This window comes from Lytechinus variegatus, chromosome 1 (genome assembly GCF_018143015.1).
Source record: "Lytechinus variegatus isolate NC3 chromosome 1, Lvar_3.0, whole genome shotgun sequence".
Lineage (NCBI taxonomy): Eukaryota > Metazoa > Echinodermata > Echinoidea > Temnopleuroida > Toxopneustidae > Lytechinus > Lytechinus variegatus.
The window spans coordinates 81,555,252-81,574,542 of record NC_054740.1 but is presented as its reverse complement, the minus strand read 5'-3'; the positions used below and the strand labels follow the sequence as shown (position 1 = coordinate 81,574,542).

General features: G+C 36.4%; 1 pseudogene; it reads left to right on the top strand.

Annotated features, from left to right (window-relative positions):
- The first annotated feature begins 568 nt into the window (after window positions 1-568).
- LOC121424912 lies at window positions 569-18,831 on the top strand (annotated as a pseudogene).
- The last annotated feature ends 460 nt before the right edge of the window (window positions 18,832-19,291 follow it).

The following is a 19,291-nucleotide window of genomic DNA, read 5'->3' as shown; positions in this document are numbered from 1 at the left end:
AATCCCCATCATTTTTGCTATTGATAGACTACAATTCATCCTCCACCAGCTTGAAGGAAGTACACTTTAAAGTATACAGTCAGCGGTGTAAGGGAGAATGGAGGGGGGGGGGGGTGGGAGTGAAAACCCTTTGATGAGATCAAAATGGGGGAAGGGGGAGATAAAACATAGAATAATTATCATCATTATCTTTATTATTGCCTCATTATGAGAGGGTAGATGCAAACTCAATTTCACCCAATATGTTTCATATCATGTTAAATCACCTTGAACTATCAGAGAATCCCCCCTTATGATTATTATGAACATTTAGTATCAGCGTACGATTATGGAAATCCAAGGAAATCAGAAAAAAATCTCATTGAGCCCATTTATGCTCTCATCATTTTTTTTTAATTTCCGAAAAGGAAGTAGTAAAAAAATTGTATTCAACGTGGTTCCTCTAATCCAGTCACTCCGCCGCGCGAGCCAATACGCACGTATTTGAGTCATTGCAAAAAAAAAAGAGTGAGAAACTTCGAGCGAAGTCCAAATATAACGAATGCTTATGCTTCAGTGGAGCGTATACTGGTATTCTCAATCAGCTTGAAAACAGTGGTACTCTAAGTGCGGAGAAAAACCAAATAGTCCACTAGAAGAGCAGGCGTTAATAATATTGATTACTGTGATGATATTGTCATCTTCGCTGTTAGTGGTCCACTGAACCAAACGGAAGCATAATATAGATGGGAGGTTTTCCCTGACAGAAAACAACACAATTTCACTGTTAGGAGAAATCCGTGCATGGACAATTTTTTTTTCTCACTTCATAACGATACACTGTTTGCCGAACTGGATTTTTTTTTCGCCTTCTGAAAGTTTTAACTAGGATTTATCCGACGTTTTATATAAATAGATTTAACTTTGAAAGGCAATACTTCACTTGACACTGGAAAACCCTTCTGAAGTTCCATGATACTACTATCAACAGAATACACGTAACATAAGAACCAAAGAAAGGCCTATATATAAACGAGGACATCAGCCACTGCAATAGTTTGATACTTTTAATTTTGCATTCAGAAGGAACTGATAATTTATTGAGCTACAACCTCATCATGTCTTTATCTTACAAACATAGCATTTTCAATCAGGCAACCGGCAACTTTGTTCACTCTGTGTCCAGCAGAGCCCTGTCCAACCTCATACCATCTCCAAGTTTATCCGATGCAGGCAACTGCCATCCGTATCACCTTGTCGTGAAGAAGAACAAGAAGTATTTCTGGAATAAAGTTCGTTTGTACCCGACTTCGTTCACATTGTCCGATGTCATTGATTGCGGCCTGATAGACAAAGCGTTTGATGAGGTCAAACCGACCAAGAAAGAACTTGTCAACTTCGAAAGAACACTGACCATCGAAGCTAAAGGTATCATTTATGCACCGGTCGTTATTTTTTTGTAACATAAAATTCGTAATAATTATGAGCTGTATAATGATAATTGAATTGTATTTCGATCATATAGAAAATATTTTTATTCTCATATATAATTCCAAGCATATAGGATGCATACTTGATCAATGTTAAGCAAGTGCTTTTTACATGTATACCATGAAAAGATGCAAGGCTGATTAACGACCTCATACTCTTGATCTTTATGCTAACTAATGCTGTAAACAAAGTGTTTTTTTATGAGAAAAGTCGTGCATTCAAACGAAATTTTCTTTCAAAGGTTTGATGTCCATTCATCCATAAAACTGTTGCTAAAAAAATTAGAGATAAAGTTTGCATACCTCCATCGTTGGTCTAAATTTGGCATATTGTACAAGTTTCCTCTTTTATTTAAGGGGCCGCTTATAAAAATGACCATATGATTGTGATTTTTAGCATGGTCAGCCCCCCACTTTTGGCTCAGCCCCCGGCCCCCACTTTGAAAACCGTTCCGCGGCCCCTGTATTTATTCATTACAAAACATTATACTCATAATGTATGTAATACACTTATGAATATACTGATGTGGCAAAACAATGTTCTCTCACTCTACAAATAATGTGAAAAGATTACAAACAAGTACTTGTACTGTGTTATCATCGTGATTATAATCATCTTTAGGTAAACTAGAGGCTTCTTTGGCGATGGAGGTGGCTGGTTTCGAGTTAGATGGCAATCATCGGATCGAAGTTTCAGTAGACTTTGGCCAAATTGCAGAAAGATCCCTCGACATACCAGAACTAGTCAACTCGGTAAAGGGAAGGTAAATATTGATACATGCATGTATGCAGAAGTTCACGTGCGTGAGGCTGCGTCGCGCTCAGACCTTTACAAAGAGTTGCGATTGATCCGATCCATCGCAACTATGGAAAGCCAGCAAAGTCAACATATAAAATGCATGTTCGTTCAAAATAATTCTAGATATGAATGTTTATCCATAAATTAATTGATTTCTTGATGATTTGGTGTGTTCTCCTTTGTTCACAAAGGACATTTAGCAAATTTCTTGTAGAAAAAATTATGACACTGATGGATTTCCATAAAGTTACGATTGATCGGATCAATCGTAACTCTTTGCAAGACGGGACCCAAGATGTGGATCTATGTGTGTGAAGGTGCAGGTGTGTTGCAAGAATGTTAAAATTAAGTTCAAGTAAAATTTATGAAATTTTATGTTCTCTTAGAACATCTCCGAACAAGAATGACTCTGATAATAAAATTAAAAAATATATGACTATGTAATTCCTGTCACTAACTTATGAGCAATATTTTGTTGGTTCCTTCTTTAAAGAGAAAACAAAAGTTCTGGCCATTAGATCTAGATGTCATTTCAATAAGAAATGATCTAGCAGTGTTTGTGATGAATGATGCATGCAGCTATTTTGGTATACTTCATTTAAAATGGAGGAAATATTGTTCAAGCATAAAACAACAATCAAGAATTCCAAATATCTTGACAAGATCACATTTTACATCTTCTTCAAAATGTGACATTTTTTGGTTTACTTAGAGCATCTTTTAACAGAATATCTCTGAAAATATAATCAGTTCAACAAACATTCTTGTGTTATTCTTGTCATCATAATGCTTCAACAATATTTTGATGGCCCCTTCATTGAAGAAATAAACAAAATATTGTGACGATCAGATCTAGATGAACATTATTCAGCAAGAAACTTTATTGTTTTAGAGCATGTTTGCGCAAGAATGTCTTTGAAAATATAATTTCAACAAATGCACTTTTGTGATACTTGTAATCATATAATATTTTTTATTACAATATTAAGATGGCTCATTCATCGGATGTAAACAAAAAAGATGTAAACTTCAGATCTATAGATGGACATAATTATCAATGTAAAAATGATAAAGCGGTGTTTGTGATTAAATCACTCGACATACCAGAACTAATCAACTCGGTAAAAGGAAGGTAAACAATATTATACAAGTATTATTGACTGGCCGTGAGGGGGACACCAAATATATCGTCCGCAACTGGCAGAATCATATTGGCCAGAGTCTTTAGACGAGTGCAATATGATTCTTTTAAGGGCAACACATTTGTGGTTTCCCGAAAAAGAGCTAGTCAATATTATTATCATATACCTACAGCTGTAAAACGTGCAATAAGCTATTATTTAGAATAATATGTCTGCTTGCCTATAACTACTTCTGGCCTGGGCTTCGGGGCCGCAAAAGAAATGTTTGCGATCAATCGCTAAAATGACCAATCAAGATCATTGTTGCATGCGCACTCTGTTTAAAATACTGACCGGGGGCCCGTCTTACAAAGAGCTACGATTTATCCAATCAATCGCAACTATGGAAAGCCAGCAAAGTCAACATATAAAATGCATGTTTGTTCAAAAAAATTCTAGATATGAATGTATATCCATAAATAATTTCTTGACAACTTTGTGTATTCTCCTTTGTTTACAATTGATATTTTTCTAATTTCCTGCAGAAAAAATTGTGACACTGATGGATTTCCATAGAATTGATTGGATCAGTTGTAACTATTTGTAAGACGACAGGGCCGCGCCCAGATGTCAGGAACTTGGAGGGTAATCGGTCTAGTAATATATTATAAGGTCTTTGGGGTATCCTTGCTTATACCGCGCAGTCGCGCATCATGCATGGCGCTCACCTAACGCGTAAAAAAAATTTGCACTTGGTTTAATCCACGTAGCGCATTATCTAACAATGCGTGTTCCAACGAGATTTGGCATATATACTGAAATAAGGGATCGAAACTAGCTCCTACTGCGCAAGCGCACTAGCAGAAATATGGGCGATATTGCCCTCTGTTTTTGTACAGTATTACAATGGGCAAAGACCGGGGAGGGCAACATGGCAAATGTTTACCCCGTAGGTTTCGGATTGAAAGTAGCGAGCGAAATATGACATTATCTGCTAAAATGCCTTGTATGCATATAGGTTATATTGACTGGCCTTGAGGGGAACATCAAATATGTCGCCCGCAACAGAATCATCTCGGCCCGAATCTTAAGACGAGGGCAATATGGTTTTTCTATAAAGGGCAAAATGTTTGATTCTTCCCCGGAAAGAAGAGCCAGTCAATATTGGTATTATTACCTAAGGCTCTAAATTCAATCTATTATTTGGAACAATTTATATACCCGTTTGCTTGTCACTACTTTACTTTTATCGAAGTAACCCTCAATAAGCATATTGTTACATACATGCAGTCGCGCACGTACTTGCGCTGAGTGGCTGGGTGTATATGGCCAGGTCAAAGGGCCAGGTGCAAGGACAGGTGAATGCACTGCGCGGCAGCGCCGCGCATTACTAGTATCTAAAATGCGTTGGTTCATAGACTGGTTCCAGTGTTCCAGCCAGATTTCTCAAATACTGAAATTAGCGATCAAAATCGGCTCCTACTACGCAAGCGAATAATTAGAAATATGGCCAATATTGCCCTCTCTTTTGTACAGGGCAAGGCCGGGGGGCGGGGCAACATGGCAGATGTTTACATCGATGTTTTTTAAAGTGCCTTGTTTATTTCATAAATACAGGATACATGCATGAATCAACAAGTCTACGTGCGTGAGGATGTGTGTTCAGGGGGTCGTATTTCTGTGAAGGTGCATGGAGTGTTGCCAGAATGTTAAAATAGAGTTCAAGTAAAATTTATCAAATCTATGTTCTCTTAGAACATTTCTCAGTGAGCAAGAATAACTCTGATGATATCATTTAAAAAATACACCAATGTAATTCCTGTAACTAACTAATGAGCAATACTCAAATGTGACATGTTTTGTTTACTTATAGAACATCTTCGAGAAGGAATGTCACTGGAATTATATAATTTCAGCAAAATGTGCTTGCGTGGTTCTTGTAATCATAATGTTTCAATTGCTCCTCCAAAAATAAACAAAAGTTGTGACGATCAGATCTAGATGGACATGTTATCATTTCAGTAAGAAAATGATCAAGCAGTGTTTGTGATACCATGGTCACATTTGCTCTACGGCGGCCGTACGGCGAGTCGAAAACAGCCGTTTTATTCATTTTTATTAAAACCACCTATATTTAGCTGTTACAAAAATGTTAAAACAGCTGTTTTTGACTCGCCGTACGGCCCCCGTAGAACAAATGTGACCATGGTATAAATCACTCGACATACAAGAACTAGCAAACTAGGCTTATAAAGAAAGGTAAATAATGATTCATATACAGGATACATGCATGAATGCACAAGGGTTAGTACACGTGCGTGAGGCTGCGTGCTCAGGGGTAGTAACTATGTGTGTGACGATGGAATATTGCCATAATATCAAAATGAGTCATCAAATCAATCGTTATTGAAAATGTTTATATACCAGATTCGGTGTCTTTATTGATAACAAATTATCCAGGAAGTCTCATTATCATATGAAAAACGATTTCTAGAAATATTGGAATCATGATTAATAAACATTTTCTCCCTGCTCGCACATTGTTAACATTATCATGACTAAATAGGTTCATTATTGCGGATTGAAATAATCGCTAGAGGGTATTCATTTGTCTCGCAATCTACTATGGTCAACAAGGAAATTCACGAGCTTTCGAGTGCCGCTGCAACTCTTTATCAAGTGACAAGGATTGTCCGATATCGTACTCTATTTATACTAATCTCCAAGACCGTACGCACAAACGCGAGAACAATAGGTGGGCACTGATCCGTACGGTGTGATTGGTCAGGATTTATGCAAATAAGCCGTATAAATAGAGTACGATATCGGACAATCCTTGTCACTTGATAAAGAGTTGCAGCGGCACTCGGAAGCTCGTGAACTTGTAAGCTAGTGAACACTTTTTGCGAGAGTGATCACGAATTTCCTAGAAAGCCAGTGAACACTTTTTGCGAGAGTGATCACGAATTTCCTTGTTGACCATAGTAGATTGCGAGACAAATGAATACCCTCTAGCGATTTTTATCATGACTATTACACCCAATGTATGGAATAATTGCTTGGGAATGTGTAAAACAAACACGATGAAGTACTGCTCCAGAAAAAATCTCTTATAATGATTTTTCAAACACAATTCAGAGCACATACTGATATCTTGTTTTTTTTAAATGACATTTTAAAAACTTGGGCAATTCATTTTTAATTGGGATGATCTCCCCGCTATTTTCTCTAATATGTTCCGTAAAAATGTATCTGTCCACAACTACCCAATAAAGCAACGAAATTATTATCTCCTTCCTTTAATAACAAGAACTTTATTTGCAAATAAAAAAAATCATTTGTCTTCTCCGGAGCTGCCTATTGGAATTCTCTGCCTCAATATTTTAACGAATCCTCTAATTTAAATATTTTCAAACGCAAACTGAATTTCGTCATTTTTTATTAAGAACTATTACTCGACAAAGTACTTGTTTCTGCTACTCGCCTTCTTTTTCGTTATTATTTGCACTTCACTCCCCCGTCTACCCACCTTCTCTCCTAATGTATTGTTACTAATATTTATCTTTTTACGCATTTTTCAGATAATGTTTGTTTTGCAAAGTGTACATTGACAATAATTATCATTGATACGAAAACAAAGTTTAGGGGTTGCCTTTCGTATTAGCTTTACTTTTTTTGGCAAGCCCCTCCGTTTTTATTCTAAATTACTACAATCATCTCAGTAAGCTTGTTTTGTAATATCACTTTATGTTATGTTCATTGTTATTATTTACAACAATGTGACACGTAAACCAATAAATAAAATGAAATGAAACATGTTAGGCTTGCAGTTAATTAGATAATTGCTATTGTCATGATTGTCCAAGTTCTTGGAACAGAGCTGGAGTACAAATTTAATGGCTTCAAATAAAACTTGATCAACATATATATCAATGGCAAATAATCATGCAGAATATACAACTGGTAGTCTCGATTGATTACATATTTGTTTTAGTTCATTCGAAGTGTCTACTGGCTCTATAGCGTGCTGAAATTAACATGATTATCAATAGACAATTGCAAGCATATACAGTGCGTATCAAAAAAAGTTTACACTTTGAAAAAGCCCTGGGAATTAAAAAATATACAACATGTGGGTAATTTTTTCACATATAATTATGAGTTTGGGTCTCATCTATCCAATGAAGGTAAAAGTTTTGACAGAATGTTACACTTGAGTGAGCACTGTCCATTTTTCTAAAGCTGGCAGAAATCTGTTTGCGCAGAAATGCTTGTTTTCATGCTGTGTCAAGGGGAAAGGGCAAACTCAAACTTAACTGCGAAGCATTTCTCATAAATTTCCCTAGCACTTTTAGCCAATTGACATAAAACGGATACATTCAAGCATTTTGTAACAATTTTGCCGCCCAAATTTGAAATTACAATACTTAGTAAGCACAACCTTTACCCTTTTTGTGCCAGCTGGATCTGAGGACATAACTGAATCTGAACAAAAGTTTATATCAGACATCTCCGGCATTTTTCACTAAATTTTTATCATTTAAAGTTGGTTTACATTTGATTTTTCATTTAATACTTGTTTCTCCACACTTTTCCCAAGCTTGGCAATGATTAACAAAATGAAAATCAAGCCTAAGCCATTTCATGTAAGTCACAGCTCAGTGTAAAGCAAATATCGTCACGATGGACTCGGTGTGTGGGGGAGGAGTGGGATGAGGCGCAATGCACTCTTCGAAGTGTTTGGGGAAGGAAACACGTTTAAAAAGGTAAAAGATATCTTCAAATCAATTTTACTAACTAATTTCCACGTGTTCTTCATGATTAAGGTCTACTTTTATTCGCATAACTATTTCAAAGTTCTGCGCAAATCATTTTTCACCAACTTTTCAAAAGTAAGTGGTGCTCACTCAAGCGGAAATATTTTTCGACAGTTATATCGTCATTTGCTTAAATGGATCTGTACCAATGCTAAAATGTGGAAAAATCGTCAGGATATTACAAATATATAATTTTACAGGATTTTTTCTAAGTGTAAACTTTTTTTTGATACGCACTGTATAATGGTACATATTTTAAAGAAAAAATAAAAAGTACATGACTATATTTAGTAAATGAAACAAATAATAACAAAGCAGCAGGTCCCTCACATGAAATTTTAGTATCACGATTCAATCTCTTTATATATTATTTTGAAAATTAGTCACGAGATAAAATGTTAGGATTAAACAAATTCATAACTATTTACGTTCATGTTTTTGACGAAAACGTATATATTTGAATATTTATTGTTTTCTGTTTTCAGCTATACAATCGAATTTGATGTCACGGGGAGTTAAAGTGTGTAAATGCATTGATCATTAACCATGTCATGATCGTTATTTTCCCCACCTGTATAATCACATATACCTTCCATGTAGAATATGAACCTTCTATCCTTTATTCATCTTTAAAGGAAAGTAAACGTGAAAAATGATTTCATCAAAGAAGTGATGTCGACGAAACGCAATACGCTTTGCCTTGTCGTGACTACACTGAGCACAGAAGCAGAGTCTAAAATCACAACAGATGTTCAAACCAGTGGATCGGCCGATGGAAATGTTACGGGATCAGCGCATTCGGTGAGCCAATCAGAACGTTGATTTGATAATTGTATATTATTCTTCATCACAGTAATAAATTCATTTATCAAATTCTTTCCATAATTCAAACAAAATTTCTTTCAAGGCAAAGATCAAGTCTCCAGAGGTTTAAAAGTACTTATCAGCGTTTTGTCATGTTTGTGGAGGGTATGCGATATGATTGAGGAATTATACAAACATTGATATAAAAAGACTTAATATATACAGCAGAGCAAATAAATGCCGATTATTCAGTAGAAACTGTTGACATGATCATATATTTGCGATTACTTATGTAAATGTTTACGTGCAAACTTGGATTCAAATATATTTTTATTGACCGAGTGGTCGATATTTTGACAAACATACCGCGAATCCTAGATTCACTGCTTTTCTTCAAATTACTTTATACTTTTGTATATTTGCTTACAATTGCATGTGAAAAAAGAATCGTATGCTTCTGATACAAATTTCAATGATTCAACTTTCAACTTAAAGGGTAATACCCTGTTTAATATGAAAAATGAGAATAATCAACATTATACAGTTTAAACATAAATTTCAACGAATATTAAGTTTCGCTAATGAAACCAGTCTGTTTTCATTGTCATATAGCTAATAATTAGAAATACTTGGTTTATGTTTCCACTTATATCAAGGTTGCGTTCACATTTTTTTTCTTTTCACGAATGCTTTCAAGTGGTCATGCTTTTATAAACGATATGCTCGCTTTCACTTCCTGAACTTTATTTATTACCCATGACACTCAAATTTCAACTCCACAGACTGAATAAGACAGTATAGTGTACAGTCTTGCTAACCTTGACGTAGACTTCACCAGAAATTGATGAGACATGCAAAAGGCTGTTTACTAGAACACTCTAAAAAACGAAGAGCTAATTTAGCACTTAAAGAGCGTGTATAGTGACCGCACTTCAGAGTGCTGATTTTTCTCGTTCAAATTTGAACTAGACAATTCAGCACTCCGAAGTGCAGTCACTATACACGCACTTTAAGAGCTAAATTAGCTCTTCGTTTCGATTAATTTTACTTTCGCTAAATGCCTGGGTAAAACATTACCATTTTTGGATAATTTTCTGCCAACGTTGTCTCCAATTTCATTACTATTGAATATATTGTACTGCTCTTGACTGTACACTCTAAAAAAAGGAAGTGCTAATTTAGCTCTTAAAGAGCGTGTCTAGTGACTGCACTTCGGAGTGCTGATTTGTCTAGTTCAAATTTGAACTAGACCTAAATACAGGTAACTTTTTTATACAGTCACACCTCTTCATGCATGAAACCAAGGAGTTTCTTTAATAGTGTGAGCTTAATACTAATAACAACAACAATAATAATGATGATAATAATACAAAATAATAATATTAATAATAATATTAATTAATGATAATAAAAATGATAATAATAATAATAACAATATAATAATACAAATCCGCTTTTATATACCGCTTAATACACCGGAACGACGTGTCTAAGCGCTTTACAGATATTATATCATTACCCCGGTCATCGGATTCAATCAGTCATTCCCGCACACAGTGTGTGCACATCCTCCACTCCCTGGGGAGTATCCCAGTCAGTTGCCGGTGAGGTGCACACAGTACTGGACAAGCTATAATGACTTTCACATCCTACCGGGTACCCATTTAGCACCTGGGTCGGGAGTGGCAAAGTGTGGATTACGCCCTGCCAAAGGACGCCAGACCGTGGTGTGATTCGAACACACGGCCCTCTTTTTACAAGGCAAGAGTCAGAACCACTACACCAAGGCTCATCCGTAAATTACGTAACACAGCAAAAACTGTGGTGTTAACCGGTGTACATAGAGGACCACACCAGTTACACCGCTGTTAAATTGGTGGTGTTAGTTTTACATCTATATGTATTATTACAACACCTACGGTTGTTATATTTACACTCTTTGGTGCATGTTCAATCTCTAGGGTGTTATTTTAACACCTCAGGGTGTGGTCTCTATTAACACCAATTGGTGTCAGTTTTAACACCACAGTTTTTACAGTGTACATTCGTAATTCCGAAGCTTCGTTATTCCGAAGGTTCGTTAATCCGAAAGCGAAATAAGGTTCGTTCATCCGAAAACGAAATGAGGTTCGTTGTTCATTTCGTTTTCGCACTTCCGAACCTTCGGAATTACGAGCCTCATTTCGTTTTCGGACTAACGAACCTTCGGAACTACGCCACAAATGTTCGGATTAACGAATCCTTTTTCGTTTTCGGACTAACGAACATCGAGGTATAGGTTACGCACCTTCGGAATTACGAAGTGTAACCGTAAATAATGCTGACCATTCTCGTTGTGACGTCACTGTACTATAAACACGCTAAAGGGTGATCTTAACATTTTGCTATCGACTGCAAGTATGTATATTTACCCCCTCAATATGTTATCGTATCGGTCATAAATGAAGATAAATCTCATTATATTCGTATTTCAGGTTAGCCTTGAGGCTTCGCTGTCAAACGACAGAAAGCGTTCCATAGAAATCCCATCCAACACCCCACTAGCTTTCCGTATGCTCGAGATTCTTGTGAAAGCTGACCGGTCGATTCAGCTCATGCAACTACCTGATAGTGAAGGTGGATTCATGACCATCAAAGATGATGACCGTGATCATAAACTTGAACATGATCGTAAGTATATGTGTATGAAATATTATTCTACGTAAAACCCCCTTCCCGGAAAAAATACTAGTACACAAGAAGACAAAATTTCTGGTGCGTTGTCATGAATCATTTGGTAAAAAAATTGTTAATCACCGCCATCACCATTATTATATTAATAGTTACCTTTATCATCATCATTATCAACATAACCACCATCACCACCACCATCATCATCAACATCGTCATCATCATCATCACCACCACCAGCACCACAACCTTCGTCGTCGTCATAATCATCACAACGGCACGGCACCACCACCACTTCACCATCTTCGTCATAACATTCATCATCATCATCATCATCATCACCACCACCACCACCACCTCGGAAAGGCACGGCATCACCGCCACCTTCGTCATCGCCGTCATCACAATTATAATAATAATGACAAGACTAAAACGATACGGACATTTAAAATGCACTGGCTAGAGAAGAGGCTAATTGTGCAATAAAGAAAAGAAAGAAAATTGAAACATATCAAAAGAAGGGTAAGATTTATATTTAGTTGAAAGTCTATTTGAATGACAAGTTTTGCAAGCATAGTTAGTGTTAAGCATCGTCATCATCATCACCATCATCATCCTCGTCGCTATCATCAACATCATCATCACTGTCATCATCATCATCATCATCATCATCATCATCATCAACATAATCGTCACTATCCTCATCATCGTCACCATCATCGTTGCATCATTGTCTTCATTGTAATCTTCAATCTCTTAAATGTCTAAAATGGACATCTGTAGAATAAAAGAGGTAATTCATTCAAATTTATGAATTAATATTTTTATTTGTTGATTCAATCATTCGTTCAGATTTGATTTGATTTTGTCTTTGCTCCTTCTTTTCATTAAAATACAGATTTAACACCGAGGGGTGATCTTCATTTCAATGTTGATGGTAAGTGTCAGATGTACATTCAAACTTCGGTAGCGGGCCGGGGGTCGAATATGTTCTGCAAATGAATTTAATTTAAGTGTGGCAGGATCAAGGCTGTCATTTCGTATAAAGTCTGTCTTTAGAGTTTTAAAGTCAATTATGTTTTTTTTTTCAGTTACGGAGTGCAAGGGAATCTTTGATATAGATATAACATTGATATCATAATTACTCAATTCTACTATTTTTGTTGTGCTCATTGGCAATACCATTATTGATATGATAATTATATATTTCATTATTGTTGTCATTAATCATTCCTGATATTTTCTATTAATGATAATTCAATATTATCATTGTTTAATGTATTGTTTAATATACATTATTACCCGTATCAGACATCTGAGCTGGTCATTTACAAAACCGTATTGCCCTAGATTCATAAATATCGGGAAGGGATGAGTATATTATTTGTATTTTCCTCGGTCTCAATGCGCATATTTACTTTGCATGCAGAGACGACGCAAAATATACCTTTGTATTTTCCCTGGGGCGGTATTCTGAACATTGTCTTTTCTCCATATTTTATCTTATCTCAGAGATATGACAAAATCGGTATTCTGGTGGATGTCATAACTTTTGTCAAAAAATTGTCATAAATTTGGTCTCTTCTCTTTAGCGCGCAGCAAAAATACGCGACTTTAAATGCGCGTAATCCTTTTATACAAGCAAAAGATATGACAAAAGTTATGACACGGGGCTCAGTAATAAATTTTGTCATATCTTTTAGTACCAAATATCCCGATACACTGCCGACTGAATGTCAAGCAAACAATTAAATTATTTAGATTAGATTGTGGTATTAGTTTCACTCATCTTCCATGACAATTTTCAAAATTTTTTTTTCATGCTACAATTAGTTATGCCCTACATATTTATTCCTCCCTTTTTTCTCTGTTTTCCTTACTTTTATACTTCTCTAAAAATTCTTCACAGCTCCCTGTCTCTCTTTTACCGTGTTTACACAGGGACACGGCTCGGGGGTTCGACACGCGAGCCGTGTCGAACACGGCAATTTTATGCTGTGTAAACGCGATCACTGTGATCCGCGTCGAACACGGCAATTTTTTCGTGTGTAAACAGAAAGCCGTGTCGAATCCTCTTGACATAGGTCACTGCGCGCGCTTTCACTTTTGGCATTGTTGTTGTTCGCACGGACAAGATTCGATTCCGGCGGTGAATTTCCCGCCTTTAATTTGCGACGTCATAATTCTTCTTCCGTTCGAGATCCGCGAGCCGTGTTGAACTCGCCTTTTTATATGTACGTATAAACGCGATCACAGCATGCCCTCTTCGCAGCGTTCGACCCTGCTTGAGGATTCAACACTCGAGCCGAGTCATGTGTAAACACGGTTTTTGTAATTAAGCGCATCAATATACGCGTAGTTGCGCGATGCCAGGAACTGTTTTAGGGATACGACCTACTTGCCACGGGGCTTTCCTATTGGATAGAAGGGCTCCAACTTGGAACTAACGATGATTTTGATTGGTTTGCTTCCGAAAAGATGGGTGGGAACTTTGAGAGATATGACAGGGAAAAGACAATGTTCAGAATACCGATTTGTGACAATCATAGCGGTGTCAAATGACAAAATTTATGACAAAAGTTATGACAGAGTTACAGAATACCACCCAGGGGGGTGTTTCACAAAGATTTAAGTATGACTTAGAGTCGCACTTAAATACCGAGTTGCGTACGGTATGAAAGGCTTGACCGCATTGGTCAGATCGTGTGATGAGGACGCGCACTAATGCGTATCTATCAATAAGATCGTGCGTTGCATATCATGTACGCGTCGGCATTTAAGTGCGACTTAAGTCATGCTTAAATCTTTGTGAAACACCCCTGGGGGGTGTTTCACAAAGATTTACGTATGACTTAGGTCGCACTTAAATGTCGACGCGTACATTATATGCAACGCGCAATCTTATTGATCAATACGCAGTAGTGCGCCTCCTCTTGGCATGATCTGACCAATGCTGTCATGCATTATATACTGCGCGCAACAAGACATTTAAGTGCGACTACTTGAAATCTTTGTGAAACACCCCCCTGGGGGGTGTTTCACAAAGATTTAAGTATGACTTAAGTCGCACTTAAATGCCGACGCGTACAAGATATGCAACGCGCGATCTCATTGATAGATACGCATTGGTGCGCGTCCTCTTGAGACGATCTGACCAATACGGTCAAGCCTTTCATACCGTACGCAACCCGGCATTTAAGTGCGACTCTAAGTCATACTTAAATCTTTGTGAAACACCCCCCTGGCCTCACATCCGGGCATTTGAGGATGTGAGGATTTGAGGATCTGCGCACCAACAATATACGTCATAATAAAGACATCACTGGATCCGAGCGCTTGCAAGTACGTCATAATGGTAAAGTGCAGAGCCTAGACCCTTATATTAACATGACACAATAGAACTATTTTAAAAAGAAATATCACCATTATCATGATTTTTGCTCTAGATATCTGATTTGGATGATGATAAAAATATTGACTGGCTCTTCTTTCGGGGAACATCAAATATATTGCCCTTAAAAGACCCATATTGCCCTCGTCTAAAGACTCGGGCCAATATGACTCTTTTGCTGGCAATATATTTGATGTTCCCCTCGAGGCCAGTCAATATTATATAAATATGTACCAGTAACCATTCCTATTATCTTTCTCTAATCCATGCAGCTCCAGTGCGAGACCTAGGTGAGATTCGAGATCAGTTAAAAGCAATGTTGTCTTTGCCTGATCAAGATCTCAAGGATGTCCGTCAGTCCCTAACTCTACTTCTCAAACATCCTATCCAACTAGACAGTCTGAACATCATGGTGAGTTTAAACCTCATTTCTTTCTCTTTTTTTTTCAATTTTGGAACCTTTAGTGATTTCATAGTGGGAAAATGGCTTATAACGTCAGATATAGTTGATAATTATCAGAATTACAAATGTATTCAAATCGGCTTTTTTTTTTTGGGGGGGGGGCAAATTAAGATAGATAATAGATACAGAAACCCTACTTAAAATGCACTTTCCAATGTCGTATATTTATAAATACAACGTAATTCATGATACGGTAAGTGAATATTCTTCAATTCTTTTTTATTCCTTTTCCATTAAAAACATAATACAAAGCAATATCAAGTAATACACATCAAGTACAATTTTACAGACGAGCATTCTTACTTCGTAACACACACAAACAAACAGTATAACATTGAGCATAAATGGAAATAAGGGGAGGGGGGTCCACTAAAAAGTAAAGCTTTTAAAGTGTGGATCCCCTTGAATATTACGACCATTCAGATTCAAACATGGAATTACGCACCAATAGACGAGCATTCAGACATGAAAATGTGTCGTATATCCAAACGTCGTCATGGTCGTATATGACATACGATACTGTAACTTTCAGGCTCGTCTGAAAGTATATAGGAAATGGCAGCAACTAGCTCCTATGTTGCTATTGAAATAAATTCCCCTTTCCATCTTTACAGTTGCAGACAGCATTGAATGCTTTACTTGTCAGAGAAGGAGGGAAGCAGACGACACGGGAGATGATGAAGGAGAAGCTTGGCTGTCCCGATCTCAATGATATCCAACCTTACCTACAGGTGGCGGGCTTCAGTTTCGAGGTTTGTTTATTCTACATCCCCCCTCCCCATTGTGAACAGCTTAGTTATTTAGAAAATCAACTGATTGGGATTTCAGTCGCAAATATGATAATTTGTATGATTTTGGGAAGAAGAGAGAAGAAAAAGAAAATAACATAGAAGGGAATAGCATCGATGATGAAAAGATACAGGTATGAAGACAAAAAAATGACAGAACCAAAGAAAAATAGACCAATTTCTTTATCCCAAGCTTTATGGAGGCAGAGGAAGAAAAGGTTATGAGATCTGCAATAATTAACTCAGATTTTAGGATGTTGGGTAGATGGGGGCAATATGAAATGTTTTTTTATTATTATTGTTATTATTATTATTATTATCATCATCATCTTCTTCTCCTTCTTCTTCCTATTCTTCTTCCTCTTCTCTTTCTTCTTCTTCTTCTATTTTATTATTATTATTATTATTATCATTGTTGTTGTTATTATTATTGTTATCATTGTTATTAACGTTATTATTATCATAATTTTTATTATCATTATCATCATCAACGGTCAGCTTCCTATACAATTATGATGACCATTGCTATCATTCAAGTAAACTAGCTGGAAGACCAGCAGCAATCTAACAATGCAGCTGAATATGGACTACCAGTCGTATATTTACCTTTTTATCCTTATTTCTTACTGTACTGCGACCTTGACATCTATCATTTCATGTTTTATGTATTTTGTATACGGAAAAAAAAACAAAGGATGAAAGTGTAGATTTTCTTTGAATGTCATGAAGATGGGAGAAAAACGCACCGACGTGATTTCATTTTTGTTTTGTTTCTTACGTGATATTGATAGAAGGAGAACATATTTTTCCGACTGGAGATGAAAGTAACATCCTCGTCTGCACGTCCTATTTAGTGGATCTAATGGGTTGTAAGTATTTTTTTTGTTTTAAGCATATGATATGTGAGTAGAATACTTTCACAACTATTCTACCATTTGCATATAGTGAATACTTAATTATGTAATCATTTTATCCATTCATTTCAAGCCATTTTAATGGGTCAATTACTGAATAATTTAATTGCAATTATTTTATAATTTTCGCAACGAAGGAGGCTACCAGAAATCTTGCCATGAAAAACACTCTCCAAACAAGCATATCTGGTCCCAGGGTGTCCGGAGTGTTCCCTTCAGGGTGAGGGTAACAAGGCTTGCCAGAAATAGGAACGAAGATTATGATTCCCCCACACAAGCTTTAGATCTACACCCTCGTCACACACATACCTGTACAGACTGTGAATGTGCACAACCAAGATTGAATATTAAGATCAGAGAAATTTACCATGTGTACATGGTAAAAATAATAAAACAAAACAAACAAAAACTTAGCAAAGTAGCTCAGAAAAATTACGACACATTATGGCGTCACATGAATGAAAGTACTTTTTATTTCAATTCGAGCACTGTTCTTGTCTTTTCGAGTACAGCAGGAATCTCGGAGGATTTGCATGTTCATCTCTGTCCCTTAAAACTATTCTTTTCTTTTCATCTGTAAAGAAAATTTGGAAATCATTATTTATTCATATTTGTATTATTTATTCATTATTTATCATCCATTTGTTATCAATATTTGTATTATTCCATTATTTTTTCACTTTCAGCATTGAATGAAGATCAAGGGAGAATTCTGTACGAGTGTTCGGAGGAGGAGAAACGGTCAATTATTAAAGTGGTAAGAAGAATCCGTGTTTTGCTGGTATTTAGTATTATGAATAATCTGGTAACGGTGAATCTCGTGGCCATGCTTTTCAATATATCGCAGATTCCATCCCACCCTCTTTTTAAAACACAACCAATTTAACAAGCTTGCTTTATGTAGGCCCCGTCATATTTTTTGACTTAAATTAAGCTTTTACCTTATAAGACTACTGATTGTATCATTAGATTTGTATACTTCTAAGTTGTTCATAACTTGATGATTATGCACTACTGTTGCTGCTTTTTATGTGAATACGAAATGAGAAATATGAAAAATAAATGAAAATACAATCTATTTATACTCTGAAAATATATGAATATCATATTTAAGTTGATTCCTAAAATGAACCTAACGACTTAAGATTTAAACATTCATCTACATTTCTAATGATGTGAAAGTATAACTTTATCTGATTATCATTTTCTAATGATGATGTGAAAGTTAATTCTAATGGTGTAAAAGTACTTCTAATGATGTGAAAACTTTCCAATGATGTGAACGTTTTATTCTTTTTAAATCAATTTTGTTACCAGCTAGCGGAAACACTTACGGCAAGGAGACTGCCATTGGACCAACCGATTGTTAGCGATCTCTTCGCTGGTTCCAGGCGGGCAGAGTGCCTTGTGTTTAGCTTAGGGCTCCAGCTAGAAAGAACAGATGGAAATTGGTTCCTCTCCTACCATTCTACGGAAACGAAAGAAGATGATCTCAGCCCGTATGGGTTGCTTGTCATCATGTGCGCCCTCTGGGACTAAAAGAAAACTTGTAGAATGCGTTAAATTGATACATTTTTACACCATAGCACACTTTTTTTACATCAGAAAAAAAGTTTTTAAAGGCAGCTATTAATATTTCGATCCGAGGTTTAGCTCAAGCAATTTTTTTTGCCATTCGTAAAGCTAAACGTTTTGTTTTTAACGCAGATATGAAACCGTACATTTTCAGTGGAATTTGAATGGGATAGGAAGAACAAAGCCATCGCCGCGTTGGCATTGCAGTGCGCCATCTCTTGCTTGTAACGTTAATCAAATTAACAAAATAATTGATTGCCCGGACCACAGTGACCATCTTTAGTGTTTCAGTATAGATTCATATTTGTAATTATAACCAACTGAACGTTGTAAGTCGTATATGTCGGCTTTTAATAATAATAATATACTAATTTATATAGCGCAGAAACTATGTGCATATATTCTACTGCGCTGCAATTTAGAGCTGGTGAAATGCTTGAAAAACAGAATTAGAAAAAGGGGGTAAAAGAAATGTATGGG